Source organism: Camelus dromedarius, chromosome 27, assembly GCF_036321535.1.
Source record: "Camelus dromedarius isolate mCamDro1 chromosome 27, mCamDro1.pat, whole genome shotgun sequence".
In the NCBI taxonomy this organism is placed as follows: domain Eukaryota; kingdom Metazoa; phylum Chordata; class Mammalia; order Artiodactyla; family Camelidae; genus Camelus; species Camelus dromedarius.
Window position 1 is genome coordinate 5,268,955 of NC_087462.1, and position 18,486 is coordinate 5,287,440.

General features: G+C 39.6%; 1 long non-coding RNA gene across 1 annotated transcript in view; it reads right to left on the reverse strand.

The window, feature by feature from the left end:
• Nucleotides 1–5,374: 5,374 nt before the first annotated feature.
• LOC116148400 (uncharacterized) overlaps nucleotides 5,375–18,486 on the reverse strand; it is a 28,616-nt gene continuing 15,504 nt past the window's right edge. The window contains exon 3 of the long non-coding RNA XR_010378067.1: nucleotides 5,375–6,211. This is a non-coding gene — a long non-coding RNA (uncharacterized LOC116148400). The remainder of the gene's footprint in view (nucleotides 6,212–18,486) is intronic.

Below are 18,486 nucleotides of genomic sequence, written 5' to 3' on the forward strand. Positions count from 1 at the left end.
GTGCAAATTACTGACCTGGAGGGTCCACGGAGGCAGCCTGCAGGGGTGACACTTAAGGAACGCTACTCCAGGTAAGAGAAATTTACATGTGCAAACGAAGAGAAGTGGGAAGCACTGTATTTTCAGAACTTTGACTAGGTCATTGTGTTGGTGGTAGGGAAGATGGAGAGACAGGCAGAAGAGTGTGTCTGAAGCAGCGCAGACTTCATCTGATAAAGTGGCACCCATTGGAGGCAAGTAACTGCATTCCTACAATCCATCAATCTGTTTGTCCCAGTGCCAGTCAGTTTTAACTATTGTAGCTTTAGAATATATTTTAACATCAGATGCTCCACTTTTTGCACGACATCTGGGCTTTTACCATTGTCTTTTTTTCTGTTCTTCCAGATAAACTGTAGAATTCTGTCGAGTTTCCCCTATAAAAACTACACCTGGAATTTAAAAAATATTTTTGTTCTACAATAAAATGCACACAGAGAGCCAAGTCCAAGAAAGCACATAAAACAAATATATAACTTAAGGAGTTATGGCTGGGCAGTTCTCAGCCAGGGTTGACTTTGTCTCTAGGGGGACATTTGGCAGTATCTGGAGACATTGTTGATTGTCATGATGGAGTAGGGGAGGGCTGCTACTGGCCTCTGGTGGGTGGAGGCCGGGGACTGCTAAACATCCCGCAATGCATAGGGCAGTACCCCCACCACCAACAACCAAGAATTATCTGGTCTGTCAATGCTGCTGAGTTTGAGAAACTCAGCTGGAGGTGAACATCATCATAACGTCCACCCAGGTCAACAATAGCACATCGTCATCCACCCCAGAAGTCCCTCCACACACCACTTCCCAATCATGGAACCTCCTTGCTCAGTGAGGTAACCACTGTTGTGACTTTTTAAATAATCACTGCCTCTGAATAGCTGATCATGCAAGTTTGAGTCTCTAGACACCGTGGCTTAGTCTTGCCCCTGTAAAAAGAAAATGATATGTCTTCGAAGTCTTTTTTAATTCATGGGTTCCCTCTCCACCCCTCCCCTCCTTTACAGTGAGTCGATTGCACAACTCAGGCTGTTTGTCCTCATGCGTTTCCCTCAGCCTGGGTGGTGTTGATCTCATCCTCCTGCTGCACTTCCGGCATGGTCCTCTGTCGCTCATCTTCCCTGAAAATTGGTAGTCGGTTCCAGAACTGAGGTCAGACTAGGGTTTGATTCCTTTGGCAGGATGGTGGGTGTTGCTGATCCCTTCACCAGCCGGCTTATAATCTGTCTCTCTTTGCTTGAGGCTTGCAGCACTGAGGAGTGACTTGTTGGGGGTTGCAAAATAGTGACAGCCTCCTCCTAGCATTTCTCCCTTGTTTATTAGCTAGGATTCTTCCTTTGCCTGGTACTTCCCCTACGTCCCATTTGGTCATTCAATGGCACGTGCAAATAGAAGTGCCTGATTTTCTCTTTACAGACCACTTTTCAGAATAGTGAGTTAATTCCCCATAAGCCTCTGAAAGTGATCAGTGAGGCTGGCTCTTCTTTTTTTTAAGTCATTATGAGCTACGGATTTACACACATCATACTCCAATCCATTATCCTCTCTGGTGGGTCCACCTGGCCAGTGGGAGCTTCTACTGGTTGGAAATTTTTTTTTAATAGAGGTACTGGGGATTGAACCTGGGACTCCATGCATGCTAAGCACGTGCTCTACCACTGAGCTATACCCTCCCCCAACCCCCACTTGGAACTTTTTGAAGTAACTCTGACAGTTCTCTGACTGTCTTGTATGACCAGATGTTCCAGGCACAGCTTGGACATATCCTGTCCCAGACCTAGCATCACCCAGAATCCCCAAGAAGCTCTGGTTTCTTTTGGTGGGAAATTATATTCATTTGGGTGCTAGGAATGCTCATTTGCTATTGAGTTGGTCATTACGTCTATATTTTTTGGTGAACAGAGCTAAGTAAAGGGGAATATATATATTTATCATAATATAGAGAGAACATATAATATATTGTACTATAATACAGTATACTAAGTACTAGAATATAGTATATAACAGTATATAATTATAATATAGTATGTAATTATATACTATACTCTATAATAGAGTACTATAATATAGTATATAATTGTGTATCATGATATAATTTTTACATATTATATGCATGTAATGTATTATAACATTTATGAATATATGTATAATATATGTACATATCCTATTATATAAAATATTTTATGACTTCATTCTTATATTTCCAGGTCAGTTTCCGGACTACATGATTTTTACTCAACCTCTTTGTGTTTGAAAGACTAACATCCCCCCAAAAGATGCTAATCTGTGGAACCCATCCACAGAACAATGTGGTGAAAGGAATTTGCAGATGTGATTAAGAGCCTGGAGATGGGGAGACGAATCTGGATTATCCAGGTGGGCTCAATGTCATCATAAAAGTGCTTATAAGGGTTGGGAGGAGAGTCAGAGTCGGAGGAGACGTGGCAACGGAAGCAGAGGTCAGAGTGTTGTCCTCATTGGAAGGGGGGCCACCAGCTATGGATCACTGGCCTCTAGGAGCAGGAAAATGTCAGGAAATGGACCACGCCCCCAAGCTTCCAGAAGGAATGCAGTGCTGAGGACACCTGGATTTGCGCCTGATGAGACCCATGTTGGATTTTTGACCTCCAGATCTGTAAAATAACCTATTAATGTTGTTTTGAGCCACTGGGTTTGCAGTCATTTGTTACAGCAGCAATAGGAAACTATCTGTTGCTTTTTTCTTCTGTAAAAATCCTGGTTCTGGAGAAGGCAGAATTACAATGTCTCATAATTACTCATTTGCTTTAATCAACATTGCTCACACAATGGTCTCAAAATAACAATGCAACAGTACCACCAATATGTTACTAAAAACAGATTAAAAACATCTCTTGCATATGTATGCTCTCCCCATTCTTGGTCACATACATATATATTTGTACTGCATCTACATCATGAGAACATTAAGTCATTAAGTACATTATTCTTCCTTGTTTTGTGCTCTTTGGTCTTAGGTTTACAAGCAATGCATGTTTCACAAGCTTTTTCTTTTTTCCTTTTTTAATGGAGGTATTGGGGAATTGAACCTAGGACCTCATGCTTGCTAAGCATGTGCTCTACCACTGAGCTACATCCCCAACCCCTGCCTCTTGCCCTCTTTGATCTTTACTCCAATGCTGCCTCCCCTGCCTGCCTTCCCTTCCACTCCAGACACCTCCCTAGCCTGCACTATTTTTGTGCCGGAGCATTTATAACCTTCTTATTCAGGTCTGTCTTTTCCTCACTGGAATGTCAGCCCCAAATGGGCAAGAACTTTTTTGTCTGTCTTTCCCATTGTCGGGTCCTCCAGAGCCTCAAAGAAAGCTTGGCACACAGCAGGTGCTCAATAAATACTTGTTCACTGAATGAAAGAACAGAAGGTGAATTTGAACTCCATGTGGACCAAAGATTTCCGAGGAGCATTGGAAGAGCCTCCCAGACCCACCAGCCAGCATGGAAGTGTGTAACAGGGAGAAGGCACCTTGATTGGGTGGGTGAGGGAAAGAGAGGCAATTATCTTAGACCTCTTAAGGATTTTTTCTTCTGGATTCCAAACAACATTTATGGTAGGACATGTGACCTTTCTCTGTCCCACCCCGTCCCAGGCTGACACTTGAGCCCGAGGAGAAGAGAGGGAGGCTTCCTGCCACTCCAGGACGCACATGAACCTCTTGGAAGCCACTTTCAGCCTCTTTGCCAGTTTGAGGGCCTCCTGGAAACTCCAGAGCAGCACCTGCCCCAGTCTGGAATGCCCAGCTGCCCTGGAGAGGCTGTGCCCGCCCCTCACCACCCACACCCCCAGATTTGAGGGCTCATCGGCCCCAAGGGCAGCCTCTCTCTGTCCAGTCCCCACCCTCACCCTCCACCTTCCACTGTCCTCCCCCGGCTCAAAACCCAGCTGTTCCATATCCTGTGAGTTTCACCACTTGAGTAGTTCTGGAATTCATCCCTGTCTCCCCACCTAGTTATTCAAAGACCCCACCATCCCCAGCTTTGAACAATTTATATCCATCCCCAGGCAGGAACTGGGTTTTCACCTGTCCTGATATTACCTCTTTGTTAGCCTGGTTGAAAGTTACATGAATGTATGTTTCATTGTTATTCTTTACACCTCACACATACGTGAAAAGCAGACTTTTGAGTTTATTCAGTTTTTAATCTAAAACAATTATTAAAAGCAACCAAACAGGACAATTGATTCAGGCAAGCATCATCAATGGTTAAAATTTCATGAGAAACAGGGTATTTGTGTAGCTTCGATGTATCTGTCCATAAAATACATATTTATTAGGAATGTATTTTATGAAAAAAATGTAACTTCCCAGAGGAGAAACAAATAATGCCTTTATCAAGTGATTATATTTAAATGACCAGCAATGGGGCAAATGGACATTGTGTGTCTCCTGATATAATGCATGGAGAAGGACACATCATCCCTTCTGTGGAATGTCTTCTTAAGATGCTGAACCTGAATCTAATCAAGAGGAAAACCAGACAAATGCAATATCCCAGACAAGGACATTCTACAAAATGACTGGCCTATGACCTTCAAAAATGTCAATGACATAAAAGACAAGGAAAGAGAAAGGACGTTCCAGGCATGACACCTGTCTGCAATGCATGATCCTGGATTGGACTGGAGACCAGAAAATAAAAATTCCTAAGAAGGGGCAGGGTAGAGTGCCTGCTTAACATGCACAAGGTCCTGGGTTCAATCCTCAGTACCTCCATTATAAGTAAACAAACAAATAAATAAATAAACCTAATTACCGTCCCCCTAAAAATAAAATTAAAAGAATAATAGTAATTTCTAAGAAAGACATTATTGGACCACTGATAACATTTGAACGTCTGTAGTTCAGGTAGCAATATTATATCAATATTAAACTTCCTGTTTGTGATCATTGTATTGGAGTTATATAACCAATGGTTCTCAGTTTGGGGTGGGAGTGGGGTGGGGAGGGGCGCAATTCTGTCATCCAGGGGACCTTAAGTAATGGCTGAAGACATTTTTGGTGATCACAACCAAGGGTGTGTGTGCTACTGACATTTAGTGGTTGGAGGTCAGGGATGCTAAAAATCCTACAGTACACAGGCTAGCCCTCTGCAGCAAAGAGCTATTCAGCCTCTGAGTTAACAAAGTAGAGATGTCTCTCTGTAAGAGAACATCTTTTTTTTTTTTTTTTGAAACACAAATTGAAGTATTTAGAAATAAAAAGGATTCAGGTCTATGACTGATTCTCAAAAGATTCAGAAAAAAAGTGTGTATATATATATATATATATATATATATATATACACACACCTATATTTGTGTGTGTGTGTCTTCCTTACCCAAATCCACCAAATGCTAACCTATTAACACATTTGGGTACTATTCTCTTTTCTTTTCCCCTTTCTCTCTCTTCCCTGCCCCCACGCCGGCCTTCTTCCTCAAACACATCAGGAATAGTCCTGCCTTGGGAACCTCAGGACCTTTGTACTGACTATTCCCTTTTCCGAGAATGTTCTTTTTCCAGATACCTACCAGACTTACCTCTTCACCTCCTTCATATCACTACTCATACATCCTCTTCTCAATGAGACGGTTCCTGACCACTCTATTTACAAACTGCCAGGACTCCTCCTATCTCCTGTCTCCCCTTCTTGGATTTATTTTTCTGCTTAGTACTGATCACCATGTAACATGCTATGTATTTTCTTTATTTGTTTACTGGATTTCTCTCACACAGTCACTATGCGACCTCCATTAGGGCAAGGGCCTTTGTCCAGTGCTTTGAACGGGACCTGGCACACAATCGGTCCTCAATTCATTGACAAATGACTGAATTGCTGTCAAATAAATGTGATGGCTTAAAAGGAGGAGGAAGTGGGGGGAGGAGGAGGAAAGTTGCTACTCATCTTTGGCTCCTCCTTTGAATCCCTCAGCCTATAGGATGGGACCTCAAGGCCACCTCCAGTGCCCCTCTGGCCTCAGGAGTAGCGCACAGGGAACTCTCAGCAGCCAGAAGCTCTTCCCTTCCCTCCGTGGAGCCCGGGACAGCGGCAAGGGACGCGCACGAGCCGCTCTCCGATTCGCCACCAGGAGGCGCGCCTCTCCGGCCAAATCCCGGGGTATGGCGCTTGTCAGCGTATTACTTGAGAAGGAATTTTCCTTCTGCGACAAAAAAAGAAAGAAAAGAAAGCCATTTCTAGCTTTTTCTTACTGTTGCAAAAATCATGTTTAAAAATTAACATATTCATCACAGAAAATTAAGAAACTAAGAGAGAACTAGAAATCGCTGCGGCAGACCATCAGTACTGGATCTCCCGCTGTACTGTGCACAAGAACCTAACACAACACCGTAAATCAACGATACTTCAGTTTAAAGAAAAGCGAAATCTACCAACATAGTTTACTTGGATCTCCATTTGCTTCTTCAAAGATTGTGTTTTAACCTTTCATTTTGGAGAATTTTAAACCAAAAAAGTAGAGAAGTGTACTTAATGCTACTAAACTATAGACTTAAAAGTAGTAAAGATGGTGAATTTTATATGATGTATGTTTTCCCACAGTGAAAAAAAAAAGCAGTTTGTATAACCTGAACACCAATTATCGTCTCAACCTTGTTTCACCTCCTCCTGGGCTCCCACTTCCTCCCCAGCTGGATTATTCTGAAGCAAATCCCAGATGCTCCATCATCTATAAATATTTGAGTATGCATTCTAAGAGATAAGGACCATTTCTTTAAAAAAAAATGCTCATAATATCTCAGCCATAAAAAAAGAACGAAATTTTGCCATTTGCAACAATAATGGATGGGCTTGGAGGGTATTAATGCTAAGTGAAATAAGTCAGACAGAGAAAGACAAATACCATATGATACCACTTACATGGGGAACCTAAAGAACGCAACAAACTAGTGAATATAACAACTCACAGATATAAAGAACAAACTAGTGTTTTCATTTGGGAGAGGGACGGAGGGAGGGGCAATACAGGGAATTGGAGATTAAGAGATACAAACCATTATGATGAAATAAGTTACAAGGATATACTGCACAACACAGGGAATATAGCCAATATTTTATAATAACTATAAATGAAATATAACCTTTAAAAACTGTGAATCACTAAATTGTACATCTGTAACCTATATAATATTGTACATCAACTATACTTTAATTGAAAAAAGAAGAGTGCCTTGGCTTTGCTTAACTCTGCATTTCCATATAAATGTTAGTATCAGTTTTTTAATTTATAGAAAAGTATGAAAATTTTTATTGGGATTGCACTAAATCTACAAATAACTTTAGAAAGAACTGTCATTTTTACAATGTCAGGCCTTCTAATCCATGAACATAGGATATCACTTCATTTATCTCAGTCTTTAATTTCTCTCAAAAATTTTTCCCATGGGCTCCTGAATAAACTCATCTGCAAATTTTAAAAAAAGTCATAATAGCACTTTAAAAACTTAATATCATCAAATGTCCAATACGTGTTCAAATCTGTAATTGTCTCATAAACATTATTATTTGTTTTGTTATCTTTTGTTTTATTATTTTAGAGATGGTTTGAATCAGGAGCCCCAAATATCCATTTGGCTGCATTTGGTTGAAATATTTTAAAATCTCTTTTATTTAAAAATTCTCTCACCATCTTTTTGTTGTTGTTGTTGTAATTTATTTATTAAAAAAAAAAATTTGTCCTCTAGCATCTCTCACAGTTTGGATCTAGCTGACTGTACCCCTGTGATGTCATTGAAGATGCTCCCCTGTCATCTGAATTTTGTAAAAATTACTGCCTAGATCTAGACCCATGCTATCTAATAAAAATATAATGTGAGCCACAAATACAAATCACATCTGTAATTTAAATTTTTCTACTAGCCACTTTAAAAACTAAAACAAAGGAGATGACATTTATTTTAATCGTTTGGAGGGAGGGCACAGCTCAGTGGTAGAGCGCATGCTTAGCATGCATGAGGTCCTGGGTTCGATCCCCAGTACTTCCATTTCAAAAAATAAAATAAAATATTTGAATCGTTTAAATTTAACCCAACATATCCAAAATTTACATATTTCAACATGCAATGAATATTAAAAACTTAGCTATTTTACACTCTTTTTTTTTTTAACCAAGTCTTCCAAATCTGGTGTGTTGTTTACATTTAGGGACATGTCAACTTGGAGTGGCCAGTTTTCAAATGCTTGACAGCCACAGGTGACTCATTAGTACTATTTTGGATTTTGTATATTCTAGAGATTTTTGCAGATTCAAGTGTGATTTTTCGGGAAGGTAATGTCACCGGTGGTGACAGGCACTGCCGGTAAAAGAGACATGGCTGTCTCTCTTTTGTGATATGAGCATCAACCAGTATCTTAATGAACAGACGAATGTGTCCACAGAAGCCCTGCCTGGGATTATGAGCCCATTTCTGTGTTTCTCGCCAGCTTGTTTTCTCATAAACAAGTTTAAAAAGAAACATTGGAATGCTACTGGAGACAGTTCAAGTTTGTCATTTAACACACCCTGATACTTTCCCCAGGTCACTAAGTACTTCCTTGAAATAGTTTGCAACTTGAAAGTGTGTTGCACTCGATGGCTGTTCCCTAATGTTGGAACATTTAGGTTGTTTCCAGAACGTCAGTCACTGTTACAATAAATCATTAGTTAGGGAAATGATGCAACTGGTCCATTAAGATGTTAAAAGTTGAATCAAATAACCAAGCATGAACATAAAACATAAATGTTCTGCAAGGGAAAAAAAGGAGAATCTTAGCTTTTAATGTGGAAGGATTTTTGGTGCCTTAAAACCTTGAAGACATTTTTTAAAATATTTTATTTTTATTTATTTATTTATTTTTTAATGGAGATACTGGGGGTTGAATCCAGGACCTCGTGCATGCTAATAGTGCACTGTACCACTGAGCTCACCCATTGCCCCAGGAAGACATTTTTAAAAATTGATAAGATTGCTTTTTCTCATGCACTCATAAAATTTCTGAACAGTAAAAATATTTAAAGCCAAGTCAGAGACAAAGGACAAGGCAAAAAAAAAAGTTTGCAATTCATATCTCAAAGACTCAATCTGCCTAATAAAGTGCTTCTAGAAATCAATAACAGAACAACAAAAGAATTTCCAAAAAATAGGGCCAAAGAGAAGACACACACACACACACACACACACACACACACAATGGACTATTACTCAGCCATAAAAAAGAATGAAATATGCCATTTGCAGCAACATGGATGGACCTACCGATGATCGTATTGAGTGAAGTAAATCAGACAGAAAAAGACAAATGCCATATGATATCATTTATATGTGGAATCTAAAAAAATGATACAAATTCTATTTATAAACCAAAAACAGACCCACAGACATAGAAAACAAACTATGGGTACCAAAGGGGAAAGGGTGGGGAGGGATAAATTAGGGGTTGGGGATTAACAGACACACATTACTATACATAAAATAGCTAAACAACAAGGACCTACTGTATAGCACAGGGAACTATACTCAGTATCATATAATAACATAGAATGGAAAAGAATCTGAAAAGAGAAAAAAATATATATGTATGTATGTATTTAACTGAATAATTTTGCTGTACACCTGAAACTAACATTGTAAGTCAACTACACTTCAATAAAAAAGTTTAAAATAGGGCAAAGGAAATACAAATGACTATTAAGCATCTGAAAAGATAATCTGTTACTAGGACAGGTGAAAATGTAAACTGTGGGGGTGCCATTTTCCACTGATTGGATTGGCAAAAATCCAGAAATTTAATAAGATAATTTATTGGCAATGCTGAGGGGTAATGTGTTCTCATACATTGTGGGTGCCAGTGTCTATTGGCTCAACTCCATGGAGAGAAATTTGGTAAAATCCATCAAAATTGCAAATATATACCCACTTTGAGCCAGTAATTCCACTTGGGGAAATTCATTCTACGGGTATAATTGTGCAGGTACAAAACGACAGCCTGCAAGGTTATTCATTGCTGTATGGTTTGTAATAGCAAAAGATTAGGGCCAACTCAGCCCCCTAATAGGCATCTGGTTAAACAAATTATAGTACAAACATGAATGGAATACTGTGCAGCTTAATAAAAAATGAGGATGCTTCTATAGGCTGATAAGAGCTCTGAGATCTAAAGATAAGGAGAAAATATTAAAAGCAGCAAGAGAAAAGCAACAAATAACATATAAGGTATACAGCAAGGTCCTACTGTAGAGCACAGGGAACTATATTTAATATCTTGTAGTAACCTATGATGAAAAAAGAATATGAAAACGAATATATGTCTGTATATGTATGACTGAAACATTACGCGCTACACCAGAAATTGATGCAACATTGTAAACTGACTATACTTCAATTAAAAAAAAAATACAAGGGAACTCCCATAGATTATCAGTGGAGTTTTCAGCAGAAACTCTGCAGGCCAGAAGGGAGTGGCACAATATACTTAGTGATGAAATGGAAAAACCCACAACCAAAAATACTTGACCGGGGGGAGGGTAGAGCTCCGCGGTAGAGGGCTTGCTTGGCATGCATGGGGTCCTGGGTTCAATCCCCAGGACCTCCATCAAACAAACTAACCTAGTTGCCTCCCCCTCCAATAAAAAAATTAAAGATCATTTCATTAATTATTTTTTTAAAAAAGCTTCACAGAGAAGCAAAAGCTATAAGGATTCAGCACCACTAAATCAGCTTTACAACAAATGCTAAAGGAACTTCTCTAGGTAGGAAAGAAAAGGCAAAAGACAAGAAAATGACGACAAGGATACACAAAACAATTAGATGTAAAATGTGATATCAAAACCCTGACGGGAGGAGAGTACAAATGCAAGGTATCTAAGATGCATTTGAAATTAAGAGATCAGCAGCTTAAAACGATCATGTATAAAAAATAAAAATTTTTAAAAAAAGAAAATCTACTTTAAAAAAAAAGCTCTGGGGAGGAGGGTATAGCTCAAGTGGTAGAAGCGTGCATGAGGTCCTGGGTTCAATCCCCAGTACCTCCTCTAAGAATAAATAAATAAATAACCAAATTATCTCCCTCACCGAAAAAAAAAAAAAAGACTTAAAAAAAAAAAAAGCTCTGAGATCTGTGTCAAGTGAAAAAAGTTGCAAAACAGTGCATGCGATACACTATCTTCTGTGTAAAGATAGCAGGGAATATTGCTTATATTTACATAAATAAATGCAAGAATGACTGATCATAAAAAATTGACAGTGATTGTGGGTGTGTATCTGGGCAGATGGGGGACAGGCACACTAGGGAGACTGAAATTAAATTTTTAAGTTAAAATAAATTTCCCCCAGAGAAATGAAAGCATTATTCCATCAAAACCTTGTATGTGAATGGCCACAGTAGCTTTATTTGCAACAAACAAAGACTGGAAACAACCTAAATGTCTTTCAACAGATGAATGGATACAGAAATGGGTATGTCTGGAGAAAACTCTAATTTGAAAAAACACATTCACACCAATGCTCACAGCAGCACTATTTACAATAGCCAAAACACGGAAACAACCTAAATGTCCATCGACAGATGACTGGATAAAGATGTGGCATATATACACAATGGAATATTACTCAGCCATAAACAAAGAATGAAATAATGCCATTTGCAGCAACATGGATGGACCTAGAGACCATCATACTAAGTGAAGTAAGCCAGACAGAGAAAGACAAATATCATATGATATCACTTATATGTGGAATCTAAATAAAGAGATACAAGTTTTATTTACAAACCGAAAATAGACTCACGAACATAGAAAACAAACTGTGGTTACCAGAGGGAAATGGGGGGAAGGATGGATTAGGAGTTTGGGATTAACAGATACACACTGCAATATATAAAACAGGTAAACAACAAGGGCCTACTGTATAGCACAGGAAACTGTCTTCAGTTTCTTGTAATGTGCTGTAAACGGAAAAGAAAATGAAAAAAATGTATGTATGTGTATAACTGAATTGTTTTGCTGTACACCTGAAACTAACATTGTAAATCAACTACACTTCAATAAAAAATAAGAATTAAGTGGGGAGGGTATAGCTCAAGTGGTAAAGTGCATGCTTAGCATGCAGTTAAGTCCTGGGTTCAATCCCCAGTACCTCCATTAAAAAAAAAAATTTTTTTTAATAAATAAACTTAATTACCTCCCCTAGCAAAAAACACTAAAAAAAACCTAAATAAATAAATAGACTATTGATACACACTCCAACAGAGATGAATCTCAAAATAATTATGCTGAGTGAAAAAAGCAGACAAAAAGAAAAGGAGTACATTCTATGTGATTCCATTTACATAAGATTCTAGAAACTGCAAACTCATCTGCAGTGACAGAAAGCAGGGCACGCTCACATGGGAAAGGTGGGAGGAGCCAGTGGGAGAGGTTCCTAAGAGGCACAGGGAGCTTTGGGGTGTGATAGACAGTTCCATTACCTTGATTATGGTGAAAGTTTCACAGGTGTATACATATGTCAAAGTTGATTAGATTGTGTACCTGAACTTTGTGCAGATTATGGTACTTCAGTTATACTCCAATAGGCTGCTAAATTTTTTTTCCCCACCATTTTTTGATGAGTCATCCTGGGCTGCTATAATGAAATACCATAGCCGGAGTGGCTTAAACCACGGAAATACATTTCTCATGGTTCTGGGAAGTCCAAGACCAAAGTACTCGTAGATTCAATTCCCAGGGTGAACTCTCTTCCTGGTTTGCACGTGGCCACCTTGTTGCCGTGTCCTCACACGGTGCTGTGAGAGAGAAAGTCCTCTCCCCTGTCTCTTTTTATAGGGGCACCAATCCCATCATGGGGGCCCCACCCTCATGACCTAATCACCTCCCAAAAGCCCCGTCCCCAAATACCATCATATTAGGGGGTAGGGCTTCAATATGTGAATTTTAGGCAAACACATTCAGTCCATAACAATTTTTAAAAGGAAAATGTTTAAGATAAAAAAAAAATGTTCTACTGCAACAGTATATTGAGCTATATTCAATACCTTGTAATGACCTATAATGAAAAAGATGAAAACAAATATATATGTATAAATGAGTCACTATGCTATACACCAGAAATTAATGCAACATTGTAAATCAATTATTCTTCAATTTAAAAAATTAAATGAAAAAGAAATCACTCATAGTCCCACGAAGAAAAAAAAAGGAAAATGTTCAGACATACCAGAAAAACCTCAAAAGTGATTATGAGTAAACCTGGATAAACATTCTTACACAAAGTTTTATGTGGACACACTATTAGGGAAGGGAGACTTCTTGAGGTTTTTTGACTTATGGTTTTGGCACAGTGCAAATGCACTGCCCAATCAAAACTACAATGAGGTATCACCTCACACCAGTCAGAATGACCATCATTTAAAAGTCTACAAACAATAAATGCAGGAGGGGGTGTGGAGGAAAGGAAACCCTTCTACACTGCTGATGGGAATGTAGTTTGGTGCAGCCATTGTGGAGAACAGTATGGAGATTCTTCAAAAAACTAAACATAGAGTTACCATATGATCCAGCAATTCCATCCCTGGGCATATATCCAGAGCGGACTCTTAATTTGAAAAGATACATGCACCCCAATGTTCACAGCAGCAGTATTTACAACAACCAAGACACAGAAGCAACCAAAATGTCCATCAAAAGATGACTGGATAAGTAAGTTGCAGTATATATACACAATGGAATAGTACTCAGCCATAAAAAGAATAAAATAGTGCCATTTGCAGTAACATGGATGGACCTGGAGATCGTCATTCTCAGTGAAGTAAGCCAGAAAGAGAAATAAAAAAAAAAACATATCATTCATGTGTGGAATCTAAAAAAATGAAAAAGAAGACACTAATGATCTCATCTACAAAACAGAAACAGACTAGCAGACACAGTAAACAATCTTATGGTTACTGGGGGAAAAGTGGGTAGGAAGGGATAAATTTGGGAGTTTGAGATTTGCAAATATTAACTACTATATGTAAAAATAGATTTTTAAAAATGAACTTCTGTATAACACAGGGAACTATATTCAATATCTTGTAATAACTTAATGAAAAAGAATATGAAAACGAATATATGTGTATATGTATGACTGGGACATTATGCTGTACAGCCAAAATTGACACCTTGTAACTAACTATACTTCAATTTAAAAAAAGGGGTGGGAGGGTATAGCTCAAGTGGTAGACCACATGCTTAGCATGTACGAGGTTCTGAGTTCAATCCCTAGTACCTCCTGTAAGAATAAATAAATACTAAATAAACCTGATTATAACCCCCATGGGGAAAAAAAACAAACAAACCTGTAACTTACCCAAAAAAGAAAATTTTTTAAAAATTCAGTGGTTTGCAACTAGAGAGAATTAGGTTCAAATCTTGGCTTTTCCAAGCTGTGTGACTATGGCCAAATGTCTGAACATCTCAGAACCTCTGTTTGCCCATCAGTCCAAAAGAGAAAGGAGTGCTTTCCTTTGCAGGGCTGATTTGAGGGGGACAGAAGATGGACTCTGCAAGTGCCCGATGGGGTACAGGTGAGTGCTAAATTAAGGTGCACTTTTCTGGTTATTATTCTCTCCTGAGTGAATTCAGGGCTGTTTGTCCTGGGGAACAAAGGCTGCAGGTTCACACACACGCAGGATCCCAGGCTAGGTGGAGCTGGGGAGATCATCTTGGGCAGAGGCCACTCCATTCCCTTCTGGAGCCCCAGCCCAGAATCTGAGTCATCCTTTCGGCCCTGAGCCTCTGAGGCTCCTGCCCTAAAGCTGACCTTTCCTGGAGACCTGGAAGTGACTAGAGGCTGACAGGAAAAAGCTTGGGTAGTGGCCGGGGGTGGTGGGGGCCGTTCCCTGACCAGAGGCCCAGCAGCCTCTCTTGGGGTGTCCACATTCATAGCCCCCAAATCCCTCTGGGATCGTCTGGGAAGAATCGGGCACAGGTCCCAGGCGATGGTGAGTTTTTCATGCTCTTCCTCAATCTGGGTCACCAGTTCCCTACCCTGTTTGTCTGGATAGTCTTATTATCCCTCAGCCTCGGGGGCTCTGCCCAGAAAGCCTTGCTTACTGGAACTGGTCCCTTCTCTGGCCTTTTTAGGTTCCTGTGCTTCCCCCATTATAGCAGTGACCATCCAGTATTAAAGGCAAGCAGTGAAAATAATCACAATTAGGTCAAAAGGTACAAACTTCCGGTTAAAAAAAAATAACTAAGTCCTAGGAATGTAACGTAGAGAACGGCGACCACAGTTAATAATATGGTATTACATATTTGAAAGTTGCTCAGAGAATAAATCTTGAGGGAGGGTATAGCTCAGTGGTAGACGGTATGCTTAGCATGCATGAGGTCCTAGGTTCAATCCCCAGCATCTCTATTTAAAACATTAAGTAAATAAATAAATCTAATCTCTCTTCCCCTCCAAAAAGAAAGTAAATCTTAAAAGCTCTCATCATAAGCAAAAAAATTCTGTAATTCTGTATCATGATGGATGTTAACTCAACTTATTGTGGTTATCACTTGGCTATATATATATGGTGAATCATTACAATGTACCCCTGAAACTAATATCATGTTATATGTCAAATGTATCTCAGGGAAAGAATAAATATCAAAAATCACAATTAACAGTAATAATATGGGGCAAACACCCATCACATGCCTCCCAATACACTGAAGGGAGGATACAATATCACTGCCAAAAACTGCATCATCAGAAAGGAGCATCAGACAAAGGCAAAGTGCCGAATGTTCTCCCTAATGTGTGCACTTCAAATATTCTCTCTAAAGTGTGCACTTCAAAAATGTCAATGTTGCAAAGGACAAAGCAGACTAAAGAGACACAAAACGAAAGGCACTGTGTGACCCTGGATGGGACCTCAGAGGGAAAACAGAGCTGCAAAGGTCACAAGGGGCATGATTGATGAAATCGGAATTTGGACTGCTGATTAGATAAAGCACCTTGTCAGGGTCAAACTCCTGTAAGTTGCTAACTGTGCTACAGTTATGTAAGTGAGTGTCCTTGTTCGTAGTCAAAGGCACTAATCATGTCTGCAACATACCCTCAAATGGTTCAAAAAAAAAAGTGTGTGTGTGTATTATCTTTTTTCTATGTGAGTTTTATATATATGTACATATACACACATATGTGTGCATTATATACATGCATGCATGTAATAGATACATATACATATTATATGTATATATGTGTCTCCCTGTATATAAATGTGGCTTTCTTCATATATAGAGAGAATGAATAGATAGATAGATAGATACATAGGTACATACATACATACATAGAACTATATATGGATATACATGATACATAGAAATATATATGAATATATATTTTTCTTTCCGTATGTGAGGGAGGGTCATGAGGGAAAAGAACTGCTCACCTGAGTCCACTGGATATGGTTTTGAGCCACTAAGTTTGGGGAATGTCTGTTACACAGCAATGGAAAAACTGATACACTAACCCCTGTTAAATAATAAAATATGTTCTAACCTCCCACTTCCCTAAATAGACCTTCAAAACAATATGGAAGACCAGGTTCAAATTTACTATTTCTTTTTTGTTTTACCAAGATTTGTTTTTTAGATTAGATTTTTTTAAATTGTGGTAAAATACACATAACAGAAAATGGACAATTATAACGATGTTAAAGTATACAGTTCAGTGCCATCAAGTGCACACACAATGTTACACAATTTCTACCTAGTTCCAGAACTTTTTCACCACCCCAAGTGGAAACTCAGTGATCTAGAAGGGAGTCTGTGGGCTCCAGTAAATACATCCATTGCTCTTACAACCCCTTGCCTGGTGGAGGGGTTCGCCCTATAGGGTGCAGTGCCAAAACAGAGGCCCCACTTAACCTGATCTGAGACTGGCAACAGAAAAACACCAGCCCAAAGGCAGTGACCAGAGGCTTCAGGGATCTGCACAAGACAGAGCATGGAAGGGACTGTGTCACACAACAGTGATGGGATGGGAGGGCTTGCCTTGGCCAAAAGGGGGGAGCAGTTCCCCTCAGCTCTAGCCTATCGCAAACAAACAGGACCGTAGACCACTCCTGCTGGACCTTCTAATTTTGCAATAGAAGCCAAAATTCTAGATTTTCATTAGAAACCTCCTGATATTCAAATTTCCGGGCAGACCAAACCAAGCATATCTTCAGGTGGGGCCAGTGTAGGATCGTGCAGGTCTGTGCCTAAAACATGGGTGAGGGAAGGGGTGGGTGGGAGAAGACAGCTGGCAGAGGCGGCTTGGCTTCTATGCAAATTTGAGGACAGGAATGTGACTCATGGGAGCATTAGCTGCACTCAACGTCAAATCCTGCCAGAATTCAAAATAGAACATTGTTGGGCAGGTTTACGCTTAACAGTAGTCCTAGTCTTCCCGGGAAACTTTATTCTCCCACACCTCCTCTCTCAGACCATGTGACCTCCCTGTGCCTCAGTTTCCCCTTCTTTAAAGTAGAGATTAAAATAGTATTGTGCCAGCAAAGCAAACTATAAATAAAACCAAAAGACAACATACAGAATGGGAGAAAATATTTGCAAACAATGTGATGGAAAAGCTTAATTTCCAGAATATACAAACAGCTCACACAACTCAATAACAAAAAAAAACCCAAACAACCCAATTGAAAAAATGGGCAGAAGACCTAAACAGACATTTCTCCAATGAAGATATACAGATGGCCAATAGGCACGTGAAAAGATGGTCAAAACGCTAATTATCAGAAAATGCAAATCAAAACTACAATGAGGTATCACCTCACACCAGTCAGAATGGCCATCATTTAAAAGTCCACAAATGATAAATGTTGAAGTGGGTGTGGAGAAAAGGGAACCTTCCTACACTGTTGGTGGGAATGTAATTTGGTGCAGCCACTATGGAAAACAGTATAGAGATTCCTCAAAAAATTACAAATAGACATCATATCCAGCCCACACCCTCAGCCCTTGGATGCAAAAACAAAAGGCTGTCCTGCCTCTGAGGCCCCTAGATTAGGCATTCAGAGATTTTTACTGCCTGATAGGCAGGGTCAACGCCTCTACTCAGCCTGGTAGCAGTTTCAGAAGACGGACCTTCGCCCCTCTGCAACCCCATAAGATTATGGGAGTAAAATCTCTGAGAGGGGAATGAGACAGGATGGAAGAGGGCAGGGCACAGCCATTCAAGGAATGCCACAGCAATTAATATCAAAATGGTGAAAGACTCAACCCCCAGTAGGTCTTGAGTCTCAGGATGATGAGAGATTTAACTTCTAGTAGACCTTGAGCTTCATTATTCTCCCATTGTAATATATTAACACGGTGAATAACATGCCCACAGGCACCATGGCAGTCCCAAGGCTAGCCACAAAAGGTCAAAGAGTGGGAAATGGCCAACTTCCTGGGAATCCCAGCCCCTTCCCCTT